We start from the raw sequence: 19,339 nt of genomic DNA, 5'->3' as shown, positions 1-19,339 counted from the left end.
GTTAGAAAGGGCCCTGAGCCAGGATATGAACCAATATTTGTCTGACTCTGGGTCATACTCTTTTGACTTTTCCACCCTCCACTCCCTTATTCTCACTTATTACAATTAATACTTCTCCAGTTGACTCATTCATCATGTTATTGTTGGGCATCCCCTATATGCGAAGAACTGTGCTACACTCCAGATATACATTAGTGAAACTAGAAAGAAGAATCATTTTCAAAGAGCTTTCCGGTTTGGTGGTTCAGTTGCTTCTGTGGCTTTTATTGTAAATTGATACTTTAAGTCCAAAAAGCAATTGGACCATTAGGAACAAATTTACAATGTGAAGTCAAGAAGATCTTCTTTATTTCCTTCTTTTTATTCATAATATAACCCAAAAGTCTCAGAATTGAGAATCCCAAGAATCTCACGAATTTATTGCTCATATGTAGTCAGTCATCAAATTATATCAAATCTTGTCATATATAATCCACCAAAAGATCCCTTGTACCTAGGAAAAACAGTAAGTGTGGGGGTTAGGAGAACAGGCTCTGGAGTCAGATTACCTGGGTTTGAATCCAGGCTTCACCACTTACTAACTGCATAACCTTGAAAAAGTTGCTTAATCCTTATCTGTAAAATGGAAACAATGACGTTACTTACCTCTTAGGGTTAGCATGCAGGTTAATGGGTTAATCTACATAAAGCACATAGTTCGGTGCCTGGCACAGAGTAGAACTTTAGTAAATATTGTTATTTTTTCCTCCACAATGTCTCTAGAACATGTTATTTCCTGTACATTTCTGCTGACACTACCGAAGTCAGATATTTATCACATAGTACCTGGGTTGTTGCAGTGGATCACTTCTCATTCTCTTGCTCTCACAAGCTCGCACTCTCTCTCTTTCTCTCTCATTACCTTTATGCTCTCCCTGTTTCAGTTTTTTCTGTCCACCATTCCCAATCATTTATACTAGAATGTCACTGTGACCATGCCAGTGTCCTACTTTACAAGCCTTTAATAGACCTCTTGTGTTCACAGAATAAAGTGGACTACTCAGCCCATTATTCAAGGACCCCCTTTCGCATTCCACACTCAACCCATCTTTCCAGCATTGTTTCCTATTATAATTCCAACTAACTTGTTTATTTGCTGCTCCCAAATACATATCTCAATTTTCTGCTTCCATGCTTTCTCTCATGCCCTTCACACAACTTGAAATGTCTTATCACCTCCCAAATCTTACATGTTTTTCAAAGTATAACTAGATTTGTTCATCATACTGAAGCTTTCCTTTGTCAGCCTACATATCAGTGATGATTTTCTCTCTAAACCCCTATTCTGAATATCTGAATTTTATTGCATAATAATTCCTTCTGGGCATTATCCCAACAAATAGATATTAAATATGTCAGGCACAGGTCAGTGTCTCCATACACATCATTATTTACCCAATAGCATCTATCAAGGAAAATCAAACATAGATATACAATTAGTATATGCCAACTGAATACATGGTCTGAATTGGAAGTTTCTTTCCTTGCTCTAAACACTTTTTTTCCAAAAAAGTTACTCCAAATTTAGCCCTTAATTTCTACTGATTTTCTAAACTTCCTTTTGAATTATTTTGATGTCTCCCTCCTTAATCCTCTCCAAAAATCACTCTTATAATGCCTTTACATTTCCACAGTCATCATGCTGCTTTCTTACTTGGCATGTGGATATGGATAACCAGGCTGCTAATGGATTCTATTTCCTCTGTTCAGGTTTATTCTGCACCAGTTACGTCAATGGTAGAGTAATACTTGCATGTCTATAGAACAGAAATTATAGAACCCACCCTTTTTACTTTTTGTGGTTGTCAGGAAAGCAAAAGATATTTTATGCAAAAATATTTTATAAACTGCAAAAAGCTTTACACGTACGAGGTGTCGTCTATATTTAGATAACATATTTAGATATATATTTAAATAATATATTTAGATAATAGAGACTACACCTTGTACTTGTACTTTTCCAATAAGCATGTATTCATGTACTAGATATAAGAAAAATATCAAAAGTAATATATGATAAGCTATATCATATTTCTTGAAAATAAACAATATATACATATTATACACAATATATACATATATACATTATATATATTATATATGTAAGAATTATTGCTCCTACATTTCTATATCTTCCCTTTTTTCATTCAATCCTACACCTCTCTTGAGAAACTTGCATTATTTGGCCTCATTATCTCTTTAGATCTGCAGGGCAAATGGGAGTCTTCCTTGAAAGCTACTCACTGGGAAGATTTTTTTAATGACTTCTTTAAAAATCAGCAAGCAGGACTGATCTGATATTTGACATACTGACAGGAAGAATCTTAACAGTTTCTAACCTTCCTAAAACAGCATTAAAATAAATCAACTTTACCCTGCACCTCAGATATCAAGATTGTGCGAATTCTCTGGCCATGTGGATTTTCTTGACATTTTTTAGTCAAAATCCTAACCAGAGAACAATATTTGTAGTTCAGCAATTCCGGTACAGAAAAGCCTTCTGACTTAGTCTACTGCTGGTTCCAACTTTTTCTTACGTGATGTGGTTCTGTTAATCAGGGAGAGAATTGATGGACAGTTAGATAAAGGCTTAGAACTTGCAATCGGTGCCCCTAATAACCCAATACTGGAGGGAGACACTTCAGTTTTGTTTTATTGTTAGGAAACAGAAACAGGACAGGCAGAGCAGCCTTCATCCCATTATTTCTAGTGGAAGAGGGACCCCAGAATGTTCCTCATGATATTCAGTGGCAGGCAGGCAGTCCGCTCCAGCCAGCCTTGTGTTGGATCTTTTAGCTATGTCCATATTATTGAGGCTCAAACCTTTATTGCACCTGAATTCCTGTGGCCATTATCAATGGATTCATATCTCCATGAATTTTCTTTTCCATGAGGTCTCACCTCATTGTTTTATGTTTTGATATTATGATAAGCAGCAGGTGTCCTCCAGGCTCCCTTCTTGCTTCTATTTCCCCCCCTGCACAACCCCCTGGACTTCCTACACATTATCCAGCTACCAAAATGCTCACTTTCCTGGCTGTGTTCCTCCTAAAGCAGCTAATCTTTACTTCTTCTTCCTGGCCTTTTGGCTCCTTCTGCTTGTGTGGAGTTTTGAGTTAAATTTTTCGAGTTAATATTTAACCTGTGAGATAACTGTTTACAAAATTGTTAGTTGATAATCAGGGATTTTTTTCCTGGATTAATATGGTTAAAGTTTAACTTAGTGGAACAGCTCACACACATACAAAATAATAAATACATATGTATATAATTAAAGTATTAACTCTGGGAATTTTGCTACTATGTTCTCATGACCCAAAATGGAATATTTGTTATAGTCTAGATAAAAGAAAAACCTTGGTTAAGAGTCTGGCAAGCTGACTCTGTGGAAGAATTTAAGCGGAAAAGGGAGCCAGAGTCTACTCCTAGGTGGCAAGTGGCAGGCAAGTGATAGAAACGTTCCTTTTTTTTCTTAAGAAAATGATCTTTATTCATATTATTTTTATTATCACATTCAAAAGAAGTTATTGGGATTCTCTCCAAAAGTGGGTTTGGATATATTTTGGCTTTGATTATCCTCTTAATATCTTGCGATATTTTCTCGTGTCAGTGACCTTTTTATATGTTACAGCGTGGTTGTATCTTAGAGCCAGATGTGAGGAAAGCAATCCCTGTGTTCAGGTACTTCCCTCCACTCATGTTTGTAAGTCAGGAATGACTGTTTTTTCTCTTGAGATGAAAGTGAACTTTAACTCCATCTGACATCAGAAGACGGAGTACTGGTAGACTTAGAATATATCGTGTATTCTTAAAGGAAGTCTTCATGCTTTTGCTGTGGGTAGGGGGAACAACCTAACACAGAAAACATATTCAGGTTACTTTAGTTCACTTGGAAATGGTTTTCGTATTTACTTCTTGCCACGTAGACCTCAAAGAACAAGTGTTTGAAGAAACTGGGTGGAGCAATTAAGTGGATCTAGGTAAATGATCACTTATGAATTTTCAAAAGTAGTTCATAAATTTTGCCGTGAGATATGTGGAGTAAAAAAGCTTCGAGCCAAACCAAGAATAAGATTTTCTACTCTTTTTTATATATCAAAGTCATAAAATCAGAGCATCAAAACATCTGACAGTCCATTGTTTTTCCAAATATACTGTGTTTATCCCAATTCAGAAATAAGAATGAATTACTAGTAACAGATTTCAAATCTGATGAGACTTAAATAGGCTTAAGTGCCCTGTAAGATAGTAGAGAAAGTTGAAAAGAGGGGTATCCCAAAAGATATTACAGTTTCGAGGAGGAAAAGAAGCAGTTATCCGTGTTAAATTGTTGCCAAGAAGTTGAGTCAGATGAAAATTAAAATGTGACCATTGCATTTGGCAACAGTAGATATGGTAGAGTGGAAAGGATAAAAGCCTGATTGGAATAGATTAAGAAAAGAATAGAAAGTGAAGATACGGTAATAACTAATATGGACAATTTTTCTAATACATTTTGTTATGAAAGGAAGAATCAAAATGGGGGGTGAACTGGAGGGAGTCTTGGGATCAAAAGAATAGCATATAAATATACACAAACATGGTAGGTTTTGTTTCTGTTTTTGTTTTCTTATGTGGCATTTTGTTTATCTGCCTCCCCAGTGGAAAAGCAACATGGACAAGAATCAAAGCCTCAAATCTCTAGTAGAAAGAGACATGGAAAAGGTAAAATCCATCTGGTAAAATGTAAAAGGGACTGGCTCAGATTCAACAGATCTTGGTCTACTTAAAGTTCTACTAGCTACTGGTAACGTGAACCTCAATAACCTTTCTGTGGCTATCAGTTTGCTTATTTATTGATAACGTCTAAAGTTCCTTTATGGTATTCTGTATCTATGAAAAAGGAAAAAAGCAGACACATTTCATAAACCTCTCTCTAGTAGAAATAAGTTTATATCATTCACAATTTTATTATTTAGAAAACACACACATCTTGTTAGTTAGCCCTCACAAGAATGCTATGAGGTAGGTGGTTAGATTGTTTTGTTTTAATGGAAAAGGAAACCAAGGCTCTGCAAGGGTAAGTAACTGGCAAAACCACACAGTGTGCAGGCAGCAGAGGCAGAGGTCAACTTCAGGTTTTCGGAATCTAAGTAGAATATTCTTCCTACCATGTTCTGCTCTACATACACCTCCCCTGTAGACTTTTGTTTTGTTTTGTTTTGTTTTGTTTATTCTCCTGGATCTTCAATGAATACCCCCCACTTTTTTTCATTTCTGGGCCAGGTTTCCATTATTTTCCCTTCTGTGCATTCCACTTTCCTCAGAACTTTCAGGTATGGCCACCCCTTTAAATATTTTCATTTCTTCATAATACAGGACCAAGTGCATAAGGGTTGAAAATCTATATTAAGTTCATAGGAAAAACAATCCCACGCCAAAACATTTTGCCAGACTAGTAAAATTGCATTTCAAACAACCCATGAAAAATCAACGCTGTAACCACAATGGCCAGTGTTAGCAGTGGAAACCTTCTCATAATATCTTGTCATTTGGACTTACAAGCTTTTAAAACCAGAGAATGAAAAGGGAAGAGCAAAAAGGTAGGAGGCAAATATGGCAAAGGGGAAGTGGGAGAAGAGATGGCACAGGAGGGGTACAAGTGTTGCTTAGTGTAGACCCTGCAGACCAAAAATTATTGTGTTTCTAACACTATTGATTTTTTTCAGCAGCTGATATTTCAATCTGGGTGCAGTGTGTCTGTGAGTCTACGCACACTGTCAAGAAGAAATATGATAGTGTCTTAAAAGATTAATAATATCGCTGGTCCTCTGGAGGCCTGTCTTAATTCACTGGCCTGTTCCCTGGCATGTACTGTAATTTATCTAGTCTGATTTGAATAGCAAATGGCAATCGGCTGCCATTAGGGAAATGGGCATCATTCTTATTGATCCAGCATGGGCTGGATTTTATTTAAGGAGAACTGCAAAATGTTATTACCTTCAGGAGGAGAAACTGAAAACGGAGCTTTTCCCGTGTGTATTTCGGAAATGTTCTACCTTAAAAAGGGGGGAATGGATTGTGGATTTAGGAGAACGGAGAGAGATTATCATCCTGTTGTGTGAAAAGGGACATGTACAGGCTGTTTACAGCATAATTGTTTATCAGCAGGAAAGAATGCTCATGATTATAAGAGGCCACGGGCCTCAGAGGTTAGAACATTGGAAAGATAGTCTGACCTGTTCCAGTCCAACTTTGTGTAAAGCCTCTAGTTGCTCAGAATCCATTTGTCAGTCTGTAAAATGGGCTAAAAGAATCTGTTAGCAATGTGTAAGGTTTGTTTAGCATTTGTTTCACATCCTGGGAGTCTTGGATAAAGGATGTTATAGAATTAAAAACACACACACACAAAGATCTTATTTAATACTGTGCATGTTGGGGGGTAGTGTCCAGTATTTATTATTTCTCTTCATTCAGCGTTCTGGAAGGGACAAGTTATGTGCTGAGTGAAGCAAGACGAAGTAACCTCATAATTCTCATTAACCATTACTATATCTCTCAGGTCAACGTTGCATATATTGACTTTAATGTTCACCTGTTAGGGACAGGTCTAAGCCTGCACTTTTACCTTGTTTTACTGAATAAAGGAAAGCTGTCAGTGTTATTGTAGCAAATGTGGGAGACAGACTTGGGTCTTTCTGCCTACCCCACACTCTCTTTGCTGCAAGAATAGGAGCTGAATATACCATTTCTCTGAGCTTGATGCACATTTCCTGTGAAGGAGCGTGCACATACCTTATCCCTAACCTTCCTTAAAAGCCTCCCGGAGGGGAAAAAGGTATGACAAAGGTGGCTAGAGGAAGGGGCTCATTGCTACCGAAATTCTTCTTCATTCCACCTCGGGTTGTTAGGGAAAGAAACGATAATGGGCTACAGGAAATGGCCAAGTATAAAAGCAATAAAATAAATTGAAAATGACTTTGTTTTTTTGAGCGGCAGTAATTGCTATATGTTGTGATGTTTGCATAAGGAATTAGTTAATGTGTAGCAGAATGGCATGTGATACTTTTTATTTGCTTGATGACTATAGTCTCTGAGTGAATGACTTATTAAGGTTAATAAAGAAAAATTTGCTTGTGACTTGTAATGATCCAATTGCTAGAATTTAGCATCCCCTTATGCATTGTTGCCTAAAGGGGAGAAGGAAAAAAACCTACACACATTAATGGCCGACTGGCTATGATTTTTTATAGTGGTGTGAGAACAAACAATGTCTTCTAAATTGTTGGTCTGTCTATCTTTCTGCCTGCCTGGGCAGGAACGTTATGGCTTTCTTAATTCTCCTGTGTGATTTATCATCCTAAATTCATTGTTTTGCATAACTCTGCTCAAAATGAAGAAATGTCATTATTTTGCAGCGAAAAAGTTGTCATTTGCATAATGCCTGCCATTAATTATTGTGAGACTAATGCAGTTGTTGATATTTTTAGGGCACAGTGGTACAGCCTGCACCTTGTATAATGTCATTCTGAAAACATTGGTAGTTAATAGGTGCCACAACATTGCACAAATGGAAAAGAAGATGATGAAGAAGAAGGGGACACAATGGAACAGGCTGTGATCTTTATTTAGCTTTTTTTTTTTTTTTCCCCTGAAATGCTTGGTGAGAGAAGACTATAAAAGGAAGCGAATAGAGCAGGAAGCTGTGACATCCAAGAGAACAAAGGGATTGAAAAGCAGAGGTTTTCTATTTAGGCTGAATTAGTGTAACCTGGGCTTCAGCCAGTTTAATGGAGGAAGTCATGTCTCCTGTGTTTTGGCTTACCTACGTAACCAAAGCCTTGAGCAGAATGTAGAGTTGGGCTTTTAAAACCATCAGTTAGAATAAGGTTTTGCCCTGAAACATGTTCATCTCATGGAAGAATTCTCTTAGCTGGGCACTTGGCCAAAGTTAAGAGGACACACCATGGTTTCATGGAAGAAAAAGCTGAAGACTATGATTTTCAGATTTTGATTAATCACTTGTCTGTACTTCACTTATTTCAGTATTTCTGTCTAGGATGATAGCTTTCCTTTCCTGCAAAAAGCAGACGGATATAGTAGTAGTATATTAGAGTGACATTTTTTTCCTCTGTATTGTTTGCAGTAGGTCTAACTTTTGCATCTGATTCTTTGGGGAAAGCACCTACCAAGGCTTCCTATTACCTATTTCACAGGTAAGTGAAAGTCAGTTATAAAAATTCGATCAGAGATGAAACTCATTACACTGAGTCTGGGAGGCATAAATATTACAAATGTAGGTAACTGTTGATCTTTTTAGTCATGGGAGCTTAAAAAAATAGACACATCAAATAGAATTTTTTCTCCTAATTTCACTGTTTCGTGTATATTATAAATTTAGATATTTCTTTTTTATCATTAAATTTAAAAGACATAAAAGAAATGGAGCCTCAAAAGTAGGTCTAGTTACTGACACTGACCAGAGATACTTAGAAAGAAGATATCACCTTTCAATGTTCAAAGCCTGGCATTGTAATCTCTTTGGAAAATGCAGTGTTTTTCAGACTCTAATCCAGATTCCAATGGCTATTCTGTGCCCAAAGACCAATTACTATTTTGGCGTTCTCTTAAAGCTAGATGATGCTTTGAGGGGGCCATCAGGACCTTAAGGAGACCACAGGGGGCTGTCTCAGTTTGTCTTATAATAAATATCTCGGCAGAATTAGGGCTGGGATAGTTCTGTAGATCTTGGCTTACTTTTGGAGTTTAATCTTCATGTGTTCAGTTTTGGGATATGTAAAAAGCCGGCATTTTCAGCTAGGAAAATTTTAATTTCTGTGTTAGGAAATTTTAATTCTACGGGGAATTACCACGCTTGGAGTTGTAAAAAACAGATGAGCTCATGCGTCAATTGAGACCCATCTGCATTGCTGCTACTCACTTTTCCTTTTCTTCTGAAGAAAATGAAATTGTCCTAACACCCCAAATTAATGTATTTGACTATAATAAAATCAATATAAGCATACGATATAAAAACATAAGTAAGAAGTCCAACATCGAGGGGAAATGAAGAGAAAATGAAACAAGGGATTTGCACTTCATATGGTATACTAGTACAGACTGATTAATTCTTAATCATCTTATAACCTAGTAATGCCTAGTTATCTATCATATATTCTACATGTACCTATAGATCCTACATATAAATACATCGGAATAGCTGATAATCAGCTTAGCAGGTTATACCATTATTAGGGTGACCAACTTGTCCTGACTAGCCTAGAGCTTTCTCTGTTTGAACACGGAAAAGCTCACATCCCTCCTCAGTCTTGGACAAACCAAGGCAATTAGTACTATAACCATGATGGATACTTGTAAGGCATATTGATTTAATAGTTACATTATATATTTTGTCACCTCTTCTATTGCTTATTATATTTGAAAAGGCTTTGATTTCGTGAACAAACTGCTATATCCTTTTATGTAGTGAACAAATTGAGCCCTTTAGTGAACAAGCTGAACTCTTTTTTTTTTTTTTTTTTCGAGATGGAGTTTCACTCTTGTTGCTCAGGCTGGAGTGCAATGGCACGATCTCGGCTCACCACAACCTCCGCCTCCCGGGTTCAAGGGATTCTCCTGCCTCAGCTTCCCGAGTAGCTGGGATTACAGGCATGTGCCGCCACACCCGGCTAATTTTTTTTAATTTTTAGTAGAGATGAGGTTTCTCTGTGTTGGTCAGACTGGTCTCGAACTCCCGACCTCAGGTGATCAGCCCGCCTCAGCCTCCCAAAGTGCTGGGATTACAGGTGTGAGCCACCGCGCCCGGCCTGAACTCTTTTTTATAACATTAATTCTCTAAAGAATTTTATATAACTGTAAGAGAGGTTGAGTAAAGAAGTGTAGATTTTCATGCATTAAGTTTCTAGCACTTTGATCATGTATACTGTGGAAAATAGCAGTTTCATAGTAAATAATCACCTTCAACTCTGATCCCCTGTGTTCAGGAACTAATTTTAGAGCTCAAGTCTTACACAGAAACAGGGTAGAAATCCATATGTTAGCTGGCATGATTTTCATCACCTAACATCTGATAATCACGTCATACTGGCATTCTTTAATACTCACTGATTGCTGCCAGGACTTCTAACTTCTCTATCCTTTGCTTTGGAGTTTTTCTTCCTTTTACATCCAGCACTGTACTAAGAACTTGGGATACAAGATGGATAAGACATGGTCCTTCACGATGAGTTTTTCAGTCTAATCTATGAAGGAAAATTGCAAGAATGAATTTTATATAGCACATCGTCAAAGCTTAGACATAGAAGAATAGCACTTAGAATGTTGTTTGCTTCGTGGATTAGTTTGTTCATCTGTTTAATAAACATTTATTGAAGCTCTACTCTCTACTCAGCAATGTTCTTGACATTGTGGATACAAAGATGAACTATACTTGGAACTTTCACAAAATAAATAGTATAAAAGTATAGCTCACTCCTCTCCAGATTGAGGGTTCATCAAGCACAAGATTGCCATGTCAGCATTTGATGCCAGTCTAACTTACCAGGACCAGTTGGGCTGGGAAAACGTCTCCTTTATAAACTCAGAGATACTATTTTTAGTTAACTATCTAATTTGACTTACTCCTCCCAAGAAGTTTATTATAAGAGATGTGAGCTATTGCATGTAGGTGGTTTCCCAGACTGGCCTGTGCAGTCAGATGGAAAGAATAGAGGCCTCTGGGACAATCCAGAGAAGCCGCTGCACCATGCAGAATAAAGATTTTCTATTTAAAATTTATGTGACTGGGATGAGATTTATAAGTACTGGAACACTTTATTCATCTACTTATTCATTCAGTCATTTAATAGCTATCAAGTACCTATAATGTTTCAGACATTGTTCTAATTACTGGGAATATAGTGAGAAATTAAACAAAGTTTCCTATGAAACTTATTTTGTAGTGGAAGGAGAGATAGCCAATAATTATGTAAACAAAAAAAATCATTTTAAATAATGATCAGATCTAGGAAGAAAATAATGCATAATAAGGAGGTAGAAAATAGGGATATATAATTTAGAAAGTGCTATTTGAAATAGGGTAAGTAGGAAAGGTCTCACCGAGTGGAAGATATTTGAGCAAATATTTAAATTATTAGAAGAACCTAAGCATGTGGTGACCAGCAGGAAGAACATTTTAGGGAAAGGGGATGGATATTGTAAAGACTTTGGAGTAGGAACAACTTGAAATTTTCCAGGAAGAGCAAGAAGAAATGTGTGGCTCAAGTGGACCAAAGTAAGAATGATCATGTAGATAAGTAGGGACCAGCTCACATAGGCCATGGTAAAGACTGACAGAAAGCTATAGAGGATTTTTTTAAGCATGTATGATCTCATTTACATATTAAAAGAGTTCCAGGGCTACACTGTGGAGAACAGTCTACAGGGTCAGGGTGATACAGGAAGAGCATGTAGTAGTTATCGTAGTAGCCCAGTTATGCAAAGGGCAATGGCAGTGGGGAGGGGATGAAAAGTGGTTCAACTCTGCATAACTTGAAGGTAGGGCTGACAAAAGTTGCTGAGGGTCTCAATGTGGTTTTACATGAGAGAGACATCAGGTGTGATGAATTTCAGGCATTTCACCTCAGCCACTGGATAAATGGCAATATCCCATGGAGTTGGGAGCTATAGGGGATATGGAGAAATGAGCAGATTTGGGAAAGAGATGATTATGAGTTAGTATTGGAGAATGTTGAATTTGAAATTCTTTTCCAAATAAAGAGATGTAGTAGGCAGTTGGATACATGAGACAGGAGTTCAGAGGAAGGATTAGGACTGGAGATTCAAACTCTGTTTTTATTTCTGCATATGTATTTTCTTTACAGCATAAGCCTACAGGGTACGAAGAATGAACTCTGAGAATGTTTGGAGGTAAATATACATGTCCCATATTATTTGATGATGAACATGCAAGTACTGCTCTCAATTCAGTCTGCTATTTTTTAAAATTCCCTGATATACATTGCAAAGAGGTACCAACAAAACCATGTGAACACTTTCTAAGGGCACATATGGTTTATGATCATATTGAGTTGTAAGACAAATTATTGTTTCATAATGATGTAAGAGTAGAAATAGGGGAAGACACAGATTCTGTAGTTTAATGTGTAGGAAAAATCAGTGTGAATTCGTAGGGAGGTGAAACTCTAACCCATTGTTGGAATTAGTGAAGATTTAAACAGGTAGTAAGGAGCAGTCAGGGCATTCAAGATATAAAGTCATAAGTAGATTGTACAAAGACATAAACTAGCTTTCTCTTTATGACGGAGCAAGGATGGAGAACAAGGACACCGGTCTAGCATCAGCAGAGTGTATATGTTTGTGAAGTTAAGGGAGATGAATTTATAAAAGTTGGCTAGAGCTAAGGGATTTGAACTTCCCCAGTAGCCCATTGGTTCTCACCTCTAGTATAATTCAGAATCACATTTGGAGCTTTCAATGAAGATGCCTGGATATTACTTCTGGAAGTCCTGATTATAGGTTATGGAAAGGCCCTAGCACTTGTATTTTCAACAGGGAGCCTATTCCAGAACATTTGCCCCTCCTAAAGCTGTGGTTATTTACTAGAATTAATAGTCCTGTGTGAGTAGCATGTACTGGATTGATAGGTAGAGTTGTCTCTCCCTGCACCAGGTGCTCATGGATCTTTACTCCAGTTCATTCGTAAGTGTCATGGCTCGGATTTTCTCCACATCTCTGCCTAAATTTTCAGCCTTTCTCTGTTTTATAACTTGGAACTACCTTGGCCTTTTAAGGCTTCCTTCATTTTCTTTCTATTTGTGGTCTCTTGCACAATTACCTATGGTCAAGTGTGGGTGTAGGGGTGAGTAAGAACCATGAGAGGGGTGGTGTCTCTTACAAAGAACTGTGAGAATGAGAAGAACTATGAAACTGTTATGCTGCAGGCCTAAATAATATAACTAATTAATACTATGGAGGCTGAATTGAAAGCAAAATATAGGACTTAAAGAGAAATTGGTATTTTTTCTAAGGAGGAACCTAAGATTAAAACCACAGATTTAATAAGATTTTTTATTCGTTTAATTGGTAGGGTATCTTTTATAACTACATAGTCCCAAATACTTAAGATTTTAGAAGGCAACACATACATCTATAAAAACAGGAGAAGGAAGACTTCTAGAGACAAAAGAGTGCCTACAGAGGGTCACTTTTAGGCCTTTAGAGAAGGAAGGTTGGTATAGATGAATATTTTAAGTAATATTTTACTATGAAATAAATGTGCTTTTATTATGGAAAAGTTCAAATAAACAAAAATTATTTATAATTTCTCTACCCAGAAACAAGCACTTCTAGTGTTTTCTGGTCTTTTTGCACTTTGTGTGTACACAACTATCACTTCTTAAACAATATTTAAGTTAACAATATTTAACTTAGCAATATTTACTTAAACAATATATTTTCCTGTACATATATTGTTGGTTATATGCCTTTTCACTTAACAGTATTCCAAAAACATTTCTTCATGTAATTAAGTGGTATCTAAAATATGATTTCTTAAACTGCATAGTATTTAAGTCTAGGAATGTACTGTCATTTATTTAATCAACTCTCTATTGTCAGACAAGGTTACCAGTCTTTCACAATTATAAATAATGCCATGGTAAACATTCTTGCTTCTAAATCTTTGTGTAGATCTTTGAGTAATTCCTTTAGATACATTCCTAGAGGTGAGATTTATGGGTCAACAGTCTTCATATATTTTTTAAATTTTTGATGCATATTGCTAAGATGCCCTCCAGAGCATTTTGCCAGTTTTATTTTTTCGGTGGTAACATCTTAAAGTTTTCTTCCAAAAGTGATTTGATTCAAAGCCATGCTGTTGCTTTTCTCTGAGTCCTTTCTGGTCCACCAGTTATAGCAGACTTAATTTAACTCTTACCTTAAGGTTAACACTTAGAGTAACCAAAACATTTTTGTAGTCATTTATGCTGCAAATGAGACAGTTTACAGAATATAAATTGACAGTGAGATTTGATTGCGTTTCTTTTTTATGCATGTTCTGTACAAGCATTCTGCTTATCCTGGATAACAAACAAATAACAAAAAGAAAGAAAAAACCTTACCTCTCTTACTTGTCCTAACTGAACACTCACAATGCATTAGGCATTGAACTGAACATGGAGGAGATATGATTCCTGCTTTCTGAGACTTTGCAATTCCAAGTACCATGGTTGATAAGGTACAATATAAATAGTGGGCTTCTAGGACAATGCCCTGTGGTTAAAAGTAATTAAGTTATATGGTGCCAGCAGACTACAGGATACTTGTGATCCACATATGCAGGTGGATTGTGTGCATCAGTCATGATATCTGTGGAATCTGAGAGACGGGAAAGGCATACCTGTTTTAACTCCAGAATAATATAGAGAACTCAAATTCCTGCCCAGGCAAATAGGGATAAGTTGTAGACTGCAAATAGAAGATGGATTGTGGGGAGGAAAAAAAAAATCTACTAGTTCCCACTTCTTCCACTGTGTCCCCTCCAGGGGACATTCATAGGTCAGGGTCCTTCATGTGGTAGCTTTGAGTTCCCGACATTTTCAAAACTGTTCTAGGGAAAGGGTCGGGCATGTATATGAAGACTATTTTCTTGTGAGCACAATGGGAGAATATTTGAAACTGGGACTCTTGTGAAAAATCAGAAAGGTTGCCAGTGTACCTGGGCCTTCCTATTTTCTTGAAGTACTGTGGTGGACTTTGTCATGCTTAAAGGAGGTGTGATTGGGGGTAGGGAATTGCTTGACTGAGAATTAAAGAGTGAGAGCTCCTGTCCAGTTGCTTAAACTGAAAAGGATTTCTGACACATATTTGGTTAGCAAAAATGACTGTGAGTTAGTGGGACAATTGTAGCACTGATATAAAAATTCCAAATAGTCCTTCCGAATAGATATACACACATTTAGAAAATGCATTATAAATGACATATAGCAAAAATGTAAACAAGCCATTTAATAACATTTTAATGCTTGATTCTGATCTCTTAATTAAAATGTGCATAAAAGAAAACAATGGTGGAACATCTGTGTGTGTTATTGGGATAGCAGGATTTATGCTGCACCCTGGGCTTTTTGTTCGCTTTTCAGTGTGTGTGAATGTGGGTGGGTTTCCTCTTTGAGCCACAGTTACCCATTCGACCCCCACAGGGTCTATATTCCCACCCACCTTCTCTTGGCCGTAGTTGCACCCCCTTTTTTTCCCCTCTTACTTAAAAGACTGTATGGTTTGTTCTTTGCTTAAATTAAACTACTCTCATCATTTGATCTGAAAGCCACTCTTCACCCCACCCCTCTAACCTGAAACCGTGACCTAACCCTGACTCACCCTTGTTATCTCAGCAGATGTACACAGCATTACCTAATGTTTTGGCCTCAGTGAATAATCTCAAAGAGCTTTGGGGAAAGTGTGGCCTTTTGTATCTGTGACCTTGCAGCAGTTATTCCTTAGCTGGACACTGTGGGATTTAGATGTTAAAAACAGACTTTCTACTAACCCCTGCTGGTGATTTCTTTATTATTATTACTGATTTGGAGGATGTATCTCTGAACCCCATTTTGCCCAACTGTTAAATGAGAGTGCCAGCAATCACAAAAAGTCAAGGGTTATTAAGTGCTTTAAAATCGTCCACTGAAAATGTTACACTGTGATATGCTTTTATTTCCACTTTTACATGGAACACATGTGATCACCAAAAAGTTTGTCTTTGATTAAAAAAGCATAAAAAGTACCTCACATCTTCTGTTACTCCCAGCAGATTTATGTATCATTAATACAAGAGAAAGTCACACACAAATAGCCTTCTTAAATATACAATAATTAATATTTAATGCCCCCTTTTATGAGGGGGTCTTTGTGCTGGGATGTCTCTAATCTTCACAACGTTCCTGCAAAATAGGTGGTTTTATTCTTTATTCCACAGGTGATGAAAATGAGGTTTCAGAATCATTTAAGTGATGTGCCTACAGCTTTATTGTTAATAAATGGAAAACCTGGGATTCAAACTCAAGTCTGTCTCTCTCTCTCTCTCTCTTTCTCTACATCATATTCTTCCTATAATATCATGACCTATATGGGAGTATGGTAGCTCCCATTTCCTATAGACCGTGGCTAGATGGTGTTATGAAAGAGTTAAGTAAAATGTGCCATTTGTGACAAATGTCTGAAAGTTGTTTTTATAACTAGGATTTAATTCACAAATGAAGAGTAATTATCAATATGTCACAGATGAAGAGCTGCATGTATGGATCAGTATAATTTCTGTTCTTTGGCTTATGGATGCAGTATGCCCCAGGGAGTTTCACAAATCCACATGACATCTCCCAGTGCTGGGTTCTGGGTTAGCTGGCCAAAGTGTAAAATTCCTCCGTGTTCGGATGGCTCACAACTGGTTACTATCTGAAGAGATTTGTATAAAACTACCTACCATACGTAGACTTAGTTTCTTTTCTGAATTTGTCTCTAACACTTGAGTGGGGAAAAAAATACCAAATTTTGATACTGGGTTTGTTGTTTTTAATGGGTGTTTGTTTTTGGAAGTGTTGTGCCAAGAGAGGAAGAAGAAGTGGGTGTGGGTCTTTCTTCCTTTTGCTATTTTCCCTTTGCCTTCTTGTGGTCCTATTTCCAATCTGATTCTATATTATCAGTTTGCCATAATCCTTTGCAAAAGACATAAAATGTTCATAGACTGGAAGTTATTAAGGCTTTAAATCACATCACACTATCATTGGAGTAATTTTGGGGGGGAATTTTGCATATTTCAGTTCTCTAGTGTAGGGCATGTGCTGCATACTAGGGATGTAACTTATACCTGCTCTACTTCCCTTTATTTTTTTTCCTCAGGCTGAGAGAACCTTTAAACTTGTTATGTGTTCTGAAACAGATCAAATATTAGATTTCTAAGACTATCAGGCTGTGGTGGTGAGGGAAGGGTTAGTATTATATACAAATATGTATTAAGGAAGGCATCATAGTTAAGTGAGAAAAACATGGGTCTTGAGTATTATGGGAGCTCAGCCCTTTTCCTTAATAGCTGTGTAGCTTTGAGTGAGTTATTTAATTCACTAAACTAAGATTTTGAATAATAATACCTACTATATAGAGATATTTTACAGATTAAATGATATAGTACATATAGAATATTTAGAACAGTGCCTGACCCTGAGTGAATGTTGTTTGTTTACATTTCACATAGCAAGAAAAGGGAAAAATGGGAAAGAGTGGCAATTAGAAAATAATGATATTAGGTTTGAAAAAATTGTTTTCATCCTTTCAATTCAGCATAGTAGTAGAAAGAGCATTTGTCTAGCAGGCAGAGACTTGGGTAAAACTTCCAGCTCTGCCTCCAGAAAGCTGTAAAATCTTTGCTGTTCACCTTAGTATCTCAGACTCCTCATTGCGAAAATGAGAGAGTTAGAATGCATTATCTTGATTTAGTTATATACTTTTGCCTTCAGAAGATTTTTCTGCTTCTCAGAGTAGTCTATGACATATCATTCAACAGTGTATAAGTCTCAAAGGCCAACAGCCAAGTATGGCAGACAGGGCTGTTGTTAAGATATTCTTTTTCCTGTGTAACTATGTTTACATGTTCATTTATGTTCTTTGTATATTTGTCATGTGCCTGAATATTTATGCACCTGCATGGTTGTTGAAGTAAGCTCACTAGCATACATTCATACATTTTTGTGGGTATGTGTGTTTATATATAACCTATATATATATACAGTATGTGTGTATATATATAAATATATGTCTGTGTGTATGAGAAACAGATGCACTGTAGGCAGATAAAGCAGATAAATATAGATCCAAATAGAAGCATAAGCATATAAATATAGACGTTATATGGAGTGAAAGCAAGCAGATCAGCACCATTTCATTATTGCTTGAAGTCTTTGTAATAAAAGAGTTAGAAATCAGTAACTGACATTGAAATTATTGACTGAATGACACTGTCATATCAGAAGGCACAGTGTGAGGTAAGAAAATAACCTTTCTTTCAACTTTGAGGAGAAATTAGCAGGAAGATTTATTACTGTTAATTATTTGATTTAGGAAAGTTTTTAGGTGCTGTGTAGTGTTGTGTTTTTAAAAGTACAGAAATGTCACCACTCCTAAAAATACTGCCATACAACAAAAAATAAATAAGAAAAGAAAATCTATTCCAGTCTTGCAAAAAGATTTGGCAAATGTGACACCTGGATCCCTTTCGTCCACAGGCTGTGATTTGCAACTCTTGCCTATTTCTACATATAGACAAATGAGTTGGTTTCGTTCTACAGTATTTTCTACAAGCCCCTCTGAAGTCTTTAAGGAAACTCACCTAAAGGAGATATCTCAGGCTAAAGTGACCATTGTTAAGTTATTGTCATGGGGACGCTTGCAATTGTCTTTAGTGAGTGTGTTGTGTGAGTAAAACTGGGCTTCCATCTGTTACTTTCATATCACTGTCTGTTTTTACCAGTCAAAATAATTGGTTGTGAGTTTTTGCTTTATTTTATTTTGTTTTAGTGAGAAGGGTATTGTGAGTTATTTTTAGCTAGCTAATTTACTTTTTAATGTTGCAAGTTATATCTTGCTCATGTGTTTGAATGCTATTTGAAGAAAAAAAAAGTAGTCCCTCCATTTTCCCTCTCTAAACCTCATCTATTTCCCTAGCAGATCTTATCTCCCCTTCAGCTTGTTGTAGGAACATTCAAAGAAGCTAAAATTTGAAGAAATTCCTTGAAATGTACAAATACAAAGCCTGCTTTTTCCCAGTACCACAAAACTGCCAAAGTTGTTGCAATTGCTTTTTCTGTCATTAGTCTACCATTGCTTTTCCTTACAGGGATGAGAGAAGAGGGACCAGAATACGTGTTCCTCCTAACTTCTGCTCCAAATCAGAGTTTAGACTGGAGGAAAAAAAGGAGGGAAGGGCAAAGCAATAAAGACTTATTGAATGTTAAGGAATGAATTGGTGCTTCCTGAAGAACTGTTCATTCTTCTTCTCTCAAATCTGGCTTCAGTTACTTTGTTGTTAAGTTCTTCACCAAATTATGATTTTAAAATCTTTTTAAAGAATGACTCAGTGGTCTTGAGGATCACACACACACTCTCTCTCTAACACAAACACACACAAATTTGTGTAAGATTCATTTTAAAAATTGCATTGTTTGAATAAAATGGAGTATACTTTTCAATTTATAAATTATTTTGAACGAATACTTAATGTAATGTGTAAAGTTGGCATACTCTACAGTATTTC

General features: G+C 36.6%; 1 protein-coding gene across 46 annotated transcripts in view; it reads left to right on the top strand.

Annotated features, from left to right (window-relative positions):
• Positions 1 to 19,339, top strand: part of ZBTB20 (zinc finger and BTB domain containing 20) — an 830,436-nt gene that overhangs the window by 425,192 nt on the left and 385,905 nt on the right. For 9 of the 46 annotated variants that reach the window (XM_054682158.2, XM_054682152.2, XM_054682145.2 and 6 more), the window contains 2 exons: positions 8,165 to 8,234; positions 11,901 to 11,946. The exons of 32 other annotated variants lie outside the window; for them this stretch is intronic. The gene's annotated coding sequence lies outside the window, so the exon portion shown is untranslated. The remainder of the gene's footprint in view (positions 1 to 8,164; positions 8,235 to 11,900; positions 11,947 to 19,339) is intronic. 5 more of the 46 variants (XM_054682144.2, XM_063806111.1, XM_054682146.2 and 2 more) reach the window with 2 other exon arrangements.

Source organism: Pan troglodytes, chromosome 2 (genome assembly GCF_028858775.2).
Source record: "Pan troglodytes isolate AG18354 chromosome 2, NHGRI_mPanTro3-v2.0_pri, whole genome shotgun sequence".
Classification (NCBI taxonomy): domain Eukaryota; kingdom Metazoa; phylum Chordata; class Mammalia; order Primates; family Hominidae; genus Pan; species Pan troglodytes.
The sequence above is the reverse complement of the archived record's forward strand: the minus strand, read 5'-3'. Positions and strand labels throughout refer to the sequence as shown.